The 13,965-nt window shown below is 39.7% G+C and overlaps 1 pseudogene; it reads left to right on the top strand.

Moving 5' to 3' along the window:
- The first annotated feature begins 5,467 nt into the window (after positions 1–5,467).
- On the top strand, positions 5,468–5,983 carry LOC127093839 (peroxisome biogenesis protein 2-like; annotated as a pseudogene).
- Positions 5,984–13,965: the final 7,982 nt, after the last annotated feature.

The following is a 13,965-nucleotide window of genomic DNA, read 5'->3' as shown; positions in this document are numbered from 1 at the left end:
ACTTTCTATCATGTTTGAGGACAATCCTCAGATTTTGGTGCCAATCCAAAAAATTTGTCCCAAACAATTTTTCCTTGTCAAGGATTGATCGCAAAATGTTGTTAGAGGTGTTTGTTGTTATGGTAATTTACATGAAAGTAATGAAAATATAAGTATCAATAACATATTTAATTAGGCCTTTAATTAAATATGCTCCCACTATTTTACTCAAAGAAAATGACCCTCACCATTTGATTTGGAAAATCCCGTTCGAAGATTTTCTAGTGGGTCGAGATCCACATTTCACTTTGTTTTAAGTCCGCGTAGACGGATTACACAAAACTAGGTTATTTAGGTAGGAACCCCTTCCAATTGTATCTAATACAACTCTTGAATATTTTAGTTGGGTGAATAACTCCTTATTCCAATCCATCACATGGATCATTTCCAACTCTTGCTTCTAAACATATATAATCTTATTATAATTTGTTTAGTTAAGTTTAACCCATTGTTTTAGCAATTGGATATTACAATTATCCCATCGCACCTTACTAATATAGAATATGCACCTCGCGTAGGAGAAACCTACATTATTCGATACTAGTCTTAATGAGTGCTAAAACTTGGAAAGCATAAACTTAATATTTAATTTGAGGGAATTTGCATTTATTCTGATCTCACCGGCTTATTTATCATATAAATCTTCTCTCATATGCATCAACATATATTCACATGCATCAACATACATAATGAAATAGTTATGACCCCTGGCGCAATTGTTCTCCCAAGCCAATGAGAGAACCTAAGCTGACCTAATAACGATCTAAGCTTCTTCAAGAAAGACCTTCAAGGTTGTCCTCCTTTGATATTGTATTCTTATCTTTCTTCATAACATTACATTATATAAAAGAAACTCGTTTTACATATGAGGGAGTGAGATGAGAAAAGAAGTTACATTAAGAGATTAAAAGAGAGGCACGACACGCAGGTCGTATTTTAAAATCCCAAAACAAAATAAAGGAAAACTAAGGCCATAACCGATCACCACAAGACAATAATAATAAACACATTATTATTATTAATTTAAATTCTGTTAATTTATTAAAACCAAATTAAATTTTGGCGATCGATCACACTACGCAGAGTTAGCCGGGGGTTCCGCTGCCCGGTACTCATACGTGACTTGTTGTTCCGATCGGCTAAGATCTAGGTTCCCTTAGAGTCATTGATATCAAAGGCATTACAAGAATTCAAGACTATGAAACATATACAAACAAAAGCTTCCTATTTCAGTTACCTATCTAACTATGCTTTGGACTTAAGTCTCTCTTTTATATTTTCCTTCCCTTTTGTTCGGACAATCAAATTAGAGTAATTGATATAATGATAGTCATAATGTGCATAATATCGATCGATAAACTTTTTGTTTTTACACCAGATAAGCAATCACAAACCATCTTTATTTGCAAATGAAATTACACATTTTTGTATGTTTATTTATTGTCCATTTTGGGTTGACATTAGGGGTTCAACCAACGTTGGTCTGAATAATCGTTTGAGGGTTACCCAACTTAGTGAGTGCATTTGCCTTTTACCCCTATTTTTCATCTCTTAGGTGTTTATATTTTCTTTTTCTTTTTCTCTCAACCAATTATACATGCAGTGGGAATCAAACTTATACCAAACTGTCAGAATAAACTACTTTGGAAGTACTTCTCATATTCTAAGTACTATGGTACAAAATACATGTTAGACTCGTATCCTACCCGGGAAACTTAAGGTGTTCGAATAATATTGGTTTTATCAACTTTCCTACGGTCCCTAAACTTAGCTTATTATCCATTCAAACATATATACTTTATCGAGTATTTCTCAAACTCAACAGTTTTTTCATAATTTTTTTCTTAATGATCTCTAATTTGGGGAATCTAAATGTTATACATGCAACATACACACAAACTATCCTAAACAAAACATAACACATAGCAAAGGACAGAAACAAAAACGCGGAAATAAAAATATAAAAGGGAAACCCCCCCAAACTTAAACCAAACATTGACCTCAATGTTCTAGTAAAAGTAGAGGGATGTAAGGAGAAAACTCACATAACACCTTACTGAGGAGGTTGGAAGCTCCCCAAAGAGAAATGCAAAAGGAAACAACATGAAAATTAGGGGTTGACTCCCACTAAGCGCTTTGTTTAACGTCGGTTTAACTCGAAGGTCTCTGAGTGTCAGACAGTCAGGGTGATTCTTTAAAATACAATCCTTTAACTGCAAGCTTAATAGTCCTAGGGATCCATGGCCGCCTATCTAGCCATTTCTCGTATCCACTACACTCCTTTTCTTTCCTTCTATGGGGTGATTCATACCTATGAACATGTGGGGGTGGTTTTAGGAGATTTGTCTTTATGAATTAAACCTTTTCATCTTCCACCTCAAGGGTCAACCTTCCCCTCTTAACATCAACAATTTCTCTAGTTTCACGGTCCTCTAATTTCCTTTTTGTAGACAGGACCTTGACCAATGGTACATTGGTGTAGATTTTTTCCAATGTTTTTGTAGACCTTTTGTATTAGGCCCTTACCTTAGCCTCCATAAATATTTACAGGAAAAGAATCGATGGCTTGTAGGGAGTAGGAGAAGCATAAGGTGCTTTCTTTTGTACCTCTTCGACAACCTCCTTTTCAGGTGGTGTCGATGGAATTTCCTTAATCCCTACATTTTACTCACCAAAACTCTCCTCAACTTCTCTATTGTTCTCCCCGAAACTCTCAACTTGTTTTCCACTTCTGGCTATCACAATGTTCACATGTGCCTCGGGGAAGGGTCCTAGAGAGATGTGTGCAAGTTGGTAGATTTGGGTATCCAATGTGTTGTTGTTAGTCGTGAGGGACTCAACCATAGTTGTTAGATGCCTAAGGACTTCACTAATATGGAGATTTTTTTCTTTAAGATCTTTATTTTGGCGATTTTGTATCACAACAAAAATCTCCACTATAGGTTTTAGGTTAGACTTCCTAGGTGTTTGTGTCACAACAAAATTTTCATTAACTTTTCAAGGTTTGATTGTTGGGATCCCTATGGTCCCGTGACTTACTGGGGGTAGTTGTTGTAAGGAAAATCCAGGTAATTCTTTGACCCTGGATTATAGGTGTAGGTGTATAGGTTTTCACAACTATAGTTCTCATAATAGACCTTATCTTGGTTAGACACTCCTAAGAGGATCATTTTGAAAAAGGTCTCTTAATGGGAAAAAGTTAATAAATATGAAAAATTGCTTTAGTATATACTGTGTTGGAATAAAAATTTAATATCAAAATTATGTCTCTGACAACTGTAGTACCCAAAAATTTGCCCCCCCCCCCCCCATTTTGCTTTTTCATCTAATCCGTAACCTGAGATCCACCTAACCTCATTCATGTCTCACTCATATTCATCATTCATTCATGGTTAACTTCGACTAACAAACATCATGGATTCAAGGTTCTTGTTTCCCATAGCAGGATTGGATTAAAGATTTTGGTATCGCACATCGTGTGGGTTGCAACCCTGATTCTTGGTCTTGAGAGTTCTTGTTGTTTGGTTTCTGTGCATAGGCCGGGCTTCTAAAATCCTAGTTGTGGGCCCATGAATTGAGGAGTTGTTGGTGGAGCTTTGTGATTGGCTTAAAACCCTAATCAGGGATAATTTATGTTCAAGTGCTTTGCTCAACTGACCTTGGATTCAGGATTCATCAAAACCCTAAGCGTTGGAAGGTCAGGAATCACGTGATCTACTTTGAGGGGGTGAAAACCCTTGTTTATAACTATGGCATCAGCATCATGGGCTATACACTAAAAATTGAGATTTCGTCTGGTTCATCTGATCCATTACGGATGGTTCCTGTGCTTAGAAAATCCATGGTCCTGATTCATCGATTGGGATTCATTCAAAGCTTTGCATGGTCGTGATATGATGCTTGGTTGGTATGCATCTGAGTTGATTCTTAGCATGGAGTATTTAAGAGGCACATATTCAATTGTCCATAAGAAAATACACACTTTTACTTAAGGTGACTTTTGGTCAACTGTTGTTTTTTTGTCAACCAGTTGACCAGAGTCAATCGACACTTTTTCCTAATCTTTAATTTTATTTGATCTATCATGATCAATCGTGAAACCAAAGTCACTTTTAAACCACATACCATGTTCAATTTAAATTTTTCAAACAACTTTTCAAACCATCTTTGCTCATTACACGATCGTAAACTATTCAATGACCACTTACAATACTAGTTATTTTTAATACAAAACTATTCTATAACCAATTTCCATTATAGCCTTTTGTCCCATCCATGACCATTAGACTCAAACCAAATATTTCAAACCGAAAAGTTACAAAATGAACAAAATTCCAATTCCAATCATTCCAAAGAGGTAACACAAAATTACACCATTCATTACAATCCCAATCAAATTCCAAAATCACACCCATCCAATCTCCTTACAACGGATCCCAAATCCCATTCAGATTTAATGATGAGAACTACAAATTCCACTATCTAAAACATATAGTACAAGATTCATTACACTAAAGACATAATGCCAAACTATGTACATGTTTATTTTAGGCCACATCACCATAAAAGCCGACAAATGTAACTCAGTGGCAGCCTATTCTGATGCAAAGTTGTTTGAAGACACCATGTTAGAAGTTGTAAACAAAAAGTGGACATCAAGCAAAGTAAGCGTTTGATTCTGTGAAGCCTGGAAGTCTTGCAAGTGGGACATCTAACTATATATGGAAGATAGTGCAGGTGGACTGCAATAAGGCACATCAGCGGTTACACAAGGATCCAATGGTGACTTGGTGTTACCTCCAGAGTGACGGAACCGAGTGGGGTTATTTCCTAATCAGGAGGATCAATCCCTTTATGAATTTCGGTGTCCGGTTCGAGAGACACTCCTAGCCTTCACTATCATTTTCCAGCGGTAGTGAGTCGTGTCGCGACATTCTCGCGCCAACATTCTCAGACTGAATCAGTACAAGCATACCTGCAACAATCCGCCAGTAGCCAAACCTGCAGCGGTAATCCGTCGACCCTAACATCAAACCTTGATGTTCCGGCCCCGCAAACCATGGTACATCATAGCCCGGTTGCGCCAACTGTTCCATTCCCTTGCGTTCAAACTCTCCCTGTAATGCCATTATTGTTCATGTGATGATTTCGAGCCCCATGCTTCCCCTCAAATGCCCGCATCATACCAACAACAGCGTTGCATAAACCTGTAACATCCAACAAGCCATCATCAAATTACAAACAACAACATCTTGCCTATGAAGTAGTCCTGCATAAACCCTATACAAGTAGGCCAATAATGACGACGTGATAACCTGCAAAACCATTTGTCGAAACTAAACCTCACAAGGAAGGGCTCTGCATCACTTGCCACGATCCTTCAACAGCAGCTGCACGACATCAAATAACCAGAAACAAAGCATGAACTCTCACTTCCCACTACTTGCTCCCTCACTGGACTTCCGTTTCCCTCCCTCGCCGGTCAATGATCCCAATCTCGATAACAAGAGTCAACCAAGTTGATGTTGCAAGAGTGGACATTGAAATGTCAGCCATGTTGAAAGATTAGTTGGTCAAAGTATTTACCTTAACGAAGCCAAGAATACTATTTCAGTATGAAGCTGAGCTTAATTCTTTCCTTGAGTTCCTTATTTGGAGATTCTCAATTGGAGTGGATAAACCAACTCATGGCATTGCTCTTATGAATTGAAGGTAGAGTGATGAACGTGCAGTTGAATTAAGGGCTGAAGTGAGAACTGGTCTGGAGGAACCTGAAATCATTGTCGCCCAGAAGTTTTGGTGTTGTATTGCCGCTGTTGGTGGTCAGTATATTTGGGCTCGCCTATAATTATTCCTAGAATTTTGTAGATGGAGTGATACTGAGCGGAGAACGTCAGCACGACGCTTACAGGTCTTGATGCAGAGAATAGAAGGGATTGTCTGAGTTGCGGTACCTCATGGCCATGTACAAAACACCAATAGCAGAACATGCAGAAACAAGGCTTGGTGTTTGACAAAATGCAACAACAAAATGCAGAAGGATCCACCTGCAATTTCATGATGATAAACAACGATGACGGCAACCAGCGGTGATGCTTCAGCAGCAGATCCTACAACGGCTTCTGCCCTGCTGACCACTCCATAACTGTAGTGAAAATGGAAAATACTGACAACTGCATGGTCAACAAGTTCCATATTTTCTACCTGACTTCTCAGCTGAATCTTCCACTGCATGGCTCAACCTACTCTTGATACTCTATTGTGTTTGATTGCTTCTAGGAAATCTCCCACTTCCTTCTTGTATTGGAACTTCGCCACTCTCTGAATTACTCCCAAAGGACTGTGATTCCTCCAGACTGTGCTTTGCATTCATCCCTTGCTTATCTTTCCACAAAGAAGCCAAGCTAGAGAAGCAACTAAAATGAGAGTTGTAAGGGTCGAAAATGAGTATGACAAAAATCTTGGCATTGAATTTACAAGATAGAAATGAAGATGGTCCTACGAATTCCGTTAAGGTAATTGTTGGTGCTGAAGACGACACATCTGAACAACTTCTAACAGCCTCGGATAAACCTGCAAAATGCAACAAAGTTTCAACCAAAGCCAATAATTCTCAACAGATAGTTTCACCAACTAAACAAAAGACCAACAACATAACAAATTCACGGCAATTCATGACACAATTCACCACAAACAATAAAAATTATCACTTTCATTTGCCAATGGTGAGTTGGATGTTGTTGAAGCTATGGTTGATGATGTTATGAACGTGTTGGATAGAACTATTGGTTTAGCTAGTTTGTCTCCTCTTCATGGTCGGATCGAGGTGTTTTCTATGTTGTTGGAGCAAAATGGTAAAGTTGATGTCTTGAATCGTCACAAACATGCGTCGTTAAAGTTGGTTGTGATGCATGGAAAGACCGGTTGCATGGAAAAGCTTATTCAAGCTGGAGCTAATATATTGATGTTTGATTCTATTTTGTCGAAGAACTTGCTTGAACTATGCTGCGTGTTGTGGCCATGTAGATTGCCTAAAGGCTATTCGTTCAGCTGCTCATTCCACGCCTGTTGCAGATTCTTGGGGATTTGCCAGATTTGTGAATATAAAATGTGGAAATGGTGCTATGCCACTGCATCTTGTTGCTCGCCATAGACAACTTGAATATCTTCATTCCATTTTAGCCTCGGGGCTGTTCCTGAAAATTCAAGCAAAGCCGAGAGTTAACTTTAGAGAACTCTACACCATACCAGTCTACACTACCATGACCACATGTACACGACCCAACTGAATTGACCGTAACGGAATGCAATAACAATCTCCCAACAAATTAACATCACCAGTCCATTACAACCAACGGTTTTCACTTAGAAACCATAACAGAAAGCAAAAAAAAAACCATAACATAATAGTCATTAAACAGGTTTTCTTAGTAGATTAACAAACCTCATTGATGGAATCTCTTCGCCACACCGGTTTTCGGTTGAACAAGACTTCCAACAAACCCGAAGCAGTTTTTCAGTTAATCCAAGCGGGCATTAACAACTTCCTCTCCGACACCGGAGCAAGTCACAAAAGGTTTATGGCTAGCCTCCGCCGATGGCCAAGGGTGCAGTGAAGTTATGGTATAAGCGACCCGTTTCCTTGTGTTTGGAAGATGGAATGCTTGACTCGGTTTCACATAGCTTCACAGGGTCCTGCAACACCTGCATAAGCTAACTATCATTACAAATCTTTAATCTAACATCTAACTTGATATAGAAGAACCCAGTTTGATTCACAGTTAACGTACTCATTTGTTTCTACACACCAAAGCCTTTCATAAGTCCAAGCCAAAGTCCCTAACCTGCAACATAAACAACGAGTCAATAAAAACCCTTCCAATGTGACATTAATCTAACAGTAACCTGCAGTAGCCAGTCAAGTTCCCACTCGCTCACTAACCAACATCTACACACATAACTAACCGAGTTTCTCTAATATAACTAACTTAGTTTTTCCATTTAACTCAGTGATTTGAGTTTAACTAACTCCAAGCCACCCTCAACTAATTCCTATATACGAAGCTAGCAAGTCCCGAACCTCAACTCTATTTAAGGGCTTGATCACTCACATTTTGAGCCCTTGGCATTTTTTGGCATAAACCTGCACTCTCTCTCTCTCTCTCTTGCAACCTTTTCCCTCGCCATCACCAGAGCTCTTTTTCTCTTTTAAAGAAGCCATTGAAGCTTCACATCGAAGCTTCAATTCTGCTTGAGCTAAGCCTCCCCAGTCTCTTTTCATCGTTCGCAAATTCAGAAGAAGAAGAAAGAAGAAGAGGAAATTGCAGAAAGCACATAGAGAAACTCACCTATGAGCGACATCGACGACACCGGAACCTCCGCGGCGCTTCATTCTAGTAAGTTACTTCGATTTATCATAACTCATGGCGTCATGTTTTCATTCCATTGCTTGTGCGAATTGCTAGCCTCGTTTCCATGTTGTTCTTGATATCGGTTGAAGTTTTGGCCTTGAGTCCATTCTATTGATGTGAAGGGAGCGGAATTATGGCTTGAATCTTCCAACTACAATTCCTCCGACCTGTTCATGATTCTGTGCTCTTCCATTTTGTTAGAATTCTTTAATCCCTTTCGGCTTTGTCACCATCTTCTAATCTTCTTCATTTTTGTAACTATGAAAAACCTTCAAGAAACTTCAATCTCCTATCTTCTTCGTCACCTTCCTCTCCACAAAATCTTCACACGTCTTCATCGCCTGCCTCGCTTCAACAACCATCGCAAGCGCACACGAGCAAGGCTTCGTATCAATCTCAATACGCTGTCGCACGCGACAAAGGAGCAGCGCCAACATCCTTCATCTTAAAACAACAACAATGTCGCGAATTGAAGTGTGATAAGCAAAGAAGAGGATCGAAACGCAATCGACGTCAATTTCGTTTTCGAATTGAAGGGAGAAAACTGAATTCGTTCATCTTCGTCAAATTTTGGGTTGTTCGTGCAAGATCGAAGCGATTCCGAATTTCTTGCGCCGTGTTTGTTGTCTCAGTGCCGATTTGAGATCGAATGAGGAAGATGTAGTTTTGCTTTTGTTGCCATTGAGTTTTAAATTTGGGTGTGTGGTTCGGCAGGGTTCATGTTGAGCGTTAGATCGGAGTGGGGTTTTGATTTGAAGAAGCACTGGCTTAGAGTCGTGGGGAGGACGCTGTCAGCTTCCGGTGAGGTGCATCTCACTCCGTTCATGGAATTTCGGTGGAGAATTTCGACTGGCCAATTCTTGGAGATTTCGTAGGGATCTTGAAACCCGGACGAATTCTTAGTGAGGCTTGGGCCTTTGGCCCGAACAAACTAGCCTTTGCTTGTTTCAACCCTATTCAAAATTCACCCCTGGCCCAATACTCATGTCCACCATTAAATTTCTTAGTTAATTCACTAATCATAGTTAATTTTTGTTGATTAACTTTGTTTTTCTGATTAGAATTTACATCATTTTTTATCTCGGTAGGAAATAGGATTTTCTTGGCTTTATTGTCAATTGGGCGTTAACATAGAATCGTTTGTTTAAATAGGTTTAATTAGATATTAATGTGATTTAGTTGGATTAGGAATTAGGTTAATCATAATGATTTTGATCCTTAGGGTTAGAATGCAATCATTGTAGGACTTAACATAGAATTTTAGTAATGATTTTAATCAATATTTTGACATGCTCCCTTAGGACTTCTAACATAGAATTTTAATCAATTTCAATACATGATCCCTTAGGTTAGTTCTAACAATGACTAACTTCAATTAGATCCAAAAATTAGTTCCCTTCAAAACTAAAACAAAACCCCCGATTAAATTGATCAAAAGCAATTTTGATTAGTTAAATCCTTTGAACTTATATAATCCCACAATCTAATTGAGTGACCACCTTGGTCACTTAGTAGGACTTTTCTTTCACGCTGTGGAGCTCAAGGCCTCGAGACAAGATCTTCAATCAAGGCATCCCCAGTCATACCAAGCAGCGAATTATACAAGACAATTCAAAGGTCAACACTTGGTAAAAACGATTCAAATTGTACGAAATGAGCCTTAAGTAATAAGGAATGATGAGAGGGAGTCTCTCCTACCCTTGTCTAGAGCGACTTTGCGTATGGGGCGTATGCCCCAAATATTCAAAGTGTTCGCCCTTATTCATATACTTTAGTGCAAGATGAATCAATTAAACTACCAAGTCTTCACACAAGTTCAATATCAACACAAGGATCAACAACAAAGGTTCTTCACCAGCAACTTGTCAGTCAAGATAAGTATCATGCCTTTCAAGTCTTAAGTGATAAGAAATGATGAGAGGGAGTCTCTCCTACCCTTGTCTAGAGCGACTTTGCGTATGGGGCGTATGCCCTAAATATTCAAAGCGTTCGCCCTTATTCATAGACTTTAGTGTGATCAATTGACTGTCAAGTCTCTTATCGCTTCATTCTCATACTTAATTCATCATTCTATTCAATTCAATCTCAATCATCCATTTCCTCTTGCATCCATTCAATTTCTTTTCATCCCTAGTGGGCTGAACTACGAAAGCTCTGATTTCCTCATTTCACAATGAGGATCCGTAGGCAGGAGAACCCGGTTTCTTGGTGAGCTCTATCTTATTTATCAATTTATCTTCTCTATCCCATGGATCACTCTCCATTCATGCAATCTATACCATCTTTTCAAGATCAATCTTACTTCTCCTTGGACTCCTTGTCCTTCCTTTTAGGACGTCCTAAGGACAACCCGTCTCTTCAATCGAGGTTTGTTTGGCGCTTATCCCAAACACTAACTTCATCTTTGTTTGGCGCTTATCCCAAACACTAACTTCATCCTTGTTTGGCGCTTATCCCACACGCTAACTTCACCTTTGTTTGGCACTTATCCCAAACACTAACTTCACCTTTGTTTGGCGCTTATCCCAAACATTAACCTCATCCTTGTTTGGCTCTCAACTCAAATGCTAACTTCATCCTTGCTCTTCGATTAAGAGTTTATCCTTCTCTTGGATCCAAGTTACTATCCTGATTTGATCTCGAATTGCCAATTCACCAGCAAGTGGTACACTACTCCTTGCACTCCATACTACCAATCTCTCTTTCCATTCTCGTAGTTCCGAACTACGAATGCTCTGACTTTCTCATTGCACAATGAGAATACGTAGGTACGAGGATGCGAATCCTTGGTGAGCATACTTCTAATTATTCATCCTTCGCCTTAGGGCACCATTCATATCTTTCATAATTCACTATCTACCTTCGATCATAAATCGTTCATCCAGTGACATACTGTCTCTTTGACATCGAAATACACCTTCTTTGGTATTCCATACACATTCTTTTAGGACACTTGATACAGTCCACATTTCATGCGTAGAGTTGTTTGGCGCTAATCCCAAACATTTAATTCCTTCTTTTTAGCTAAAACCCTACAGTGGCGGTCCGCTAGTCCACATATTGGTTAACGCGGTTTTCCTCTATGGTAGAAATCTCACTTCTCTTATGGATTCCAATACACTTTCACCTTTCGATTTCAAACAATACTTATCCAGTCACTCATTACCAGATACTCTATTATGTGACTTCAGTCACTTCACTCCATTCATTCCCATGATACCTTCATGCTCTACCTTCTTTCACTTCATGTGATATACCAGTTATCTTTGAGCTAAATACAATATCCCTTTGTGCTCCATCTTGTACCTCCTTGTGAACCAAGAGTTGTTTGGCGCTTATCCCAAACACCTAATTCCCCTCTTTTCGGTTGTTCCAGACAGTGCTATAAGTGCTATACACCCTCATTTGTCGGTTCAAACAACCTGTTCACTCTTGGGTCCACATTTTCACCCCTTGTTGGAGTTCAAACAATATTATCTTTTGGTTCAGACCATACCTTTGATCACACTTCTTTCCACCTCCTGCCCCATTAGTTCTCTGAACTAGGGAGCTCTGAATTCCTTATTGCATTATGAGGATACATAGGCATGAGGGCCCCAATCCTCACCGAGCACTTAATCTATTTCTTTCCTTCCCCTTATTCTTTTGCGAGTAATCTCTAGTTAACACTTATTCGAGCGAGAACAATCAAAACGGTTCCCATGGAGTACCATGGATGTTTGGGGTGCTAATACCTTCCCCTTACATAACCGACTTCCTTACCCAGTATATCTCTTCCCCTGGGTTTTACCGATGTTTTCCCTTCCCTTTGGGGATAAATAAAGTTCGATGGCGACTCTGTTGTATGTTCGAGCATGCGATACGTTCGGGTATATTTCTGCTAGCTTCAGCTGGCGACTCTGCTGGGGATACTTCGCTACTTGGAGTACTTCCTAGTCGCTAGAAGGAGTCGAGCCTAGTTTAGTTTGTTTCCTCGCTAGTTTCTAGGTGTTCATCTTTATACCATACTCGCTTTATTTTATTTGCTATTTACTTTATTAATGCATTCTGGCATCCTGGATATCTGTATGCGCTGTTGTTTGGGTTGGGATGTTGATACACGAGAGAGAAGCTCTATACCCGAGCTTGAGTATACACACAGGATAGTAACGTGACTAAAGTCATGTTTGACGTCCGTAGAGTTATTCCATGATTATGGTTGACACGAGACGTCACACCTAGAGTAGATCCTTTTGGGAGCATCATTGTCCGACGAGTCATTCGTCCAAGACAATGGTATCTCAAATTGGGTCATTGACTCTAGGAACCTTCTAGGACCACCCTTTAAAGATAGCACACACTTGTGAGGGGATATGGGTCTTTCTTGCAGGAAACTAAGACTCTTCATACTCGTGTTCTTGTGCATATGTCGAACTTTTGAACCTGCAACAAACAGATTATGCAGTCTATCCAGCGAATGCCAGAATTCTGACTATGTGACATCCTGTCATCATTTGCATCACATAACATCATTACATCATTGCATTAACCATTACATGTTACATTTGCATTTTTCAGGGACCTACTGTTCCAGTTGCTAGTGTCAGTACAACCATGGATAAGACCGACCGAAGAAAAACCTATCAATATAAATTAAGAGACTCCAAGGTTGACGAGTTGAGGAAGCTCAGCGAGTGCCTTACCGAAGATTACCGAGTAGCCTTCAAGCGAGCCTATGGCAATCTGTTGGGGATTTTAAATACCAAGGAAGATTCAAGGTTGATGTTTACTTTTGCACAGTTCTATGACCCCACCTTGCACTGCTTCACATTCCAGGACTTCCTTCTAGCTCCCACACTAGAGGAGTTTGCTTATCTACTACAGTTGCCAGTCAAGAACCAAGCACCCTACATGATTGATGAAGACTTCCTAGATTCAGCAGATATAACTTAGGCCTTGTGCATGAAGAATGATCTAGTTGAGGCTACGCTCCGAGTCAAGGGTAACACGTAGGGCCTACCGTCCAAATTCTTATTTGAGAATGCTGTGATATTTGCCAGCAATGGAAGCTGGGACACCTTTTACGCCAGCTTTGCATTACTCATCTATGGATTGGTGTTATTCCCGAATGTTGAAGGTTTCGTTGACAAGACCGCTATCACCATATTCATCTCCCAGAACCTGGTTCCCACCTTACTAGCTAATGTATTCTTCTCCTTCCATTGGAGAAATATGAAGAAAGGGGGAACCATCAATTGCTGTATTCCTTTGCTTCAGAAATGGATTATGTCCCATCTTCTGAAGAAAGGGTCGTTTGTTGATAATGTGGGTGATCTGAAATGGTCACAAAGGTTGATGTCATTAGATGCTGAGGGCGTCGTCTGGTTTAGTCTCAATTACTTGAGAATGGAGTTCATATTCCGATGTAGGGAGTTCCCAAACGTTCCTCTTGTCAGCACAAAAGAGGGTGTGATAAACTATAATCCTGTCCTCTTATTACGACAATTGGGATATTTGCTCAAAGAGAAACCTGAAG

Source organism: Lathyrus oleraceus, chromosome 1 (genome assembly GCF_024323335.1).
Source record: "Lathyrus oleraceus cultivar Zhongwan6 chromosome 1, CAAS_Psat_ZW6_1.0, whole genome shotgun sequence".
NCBI lineage: Eukaryota > Viridiplantae > Streptophyta > Magnoliopsida > Fabales > Fabaceae > Lathyrus > Lathyrus oleraceus.
Note: the sequence above shows the minus strand (reverse complement) of the source record. Positions and strands in the feature narration are given on the sequence as shown.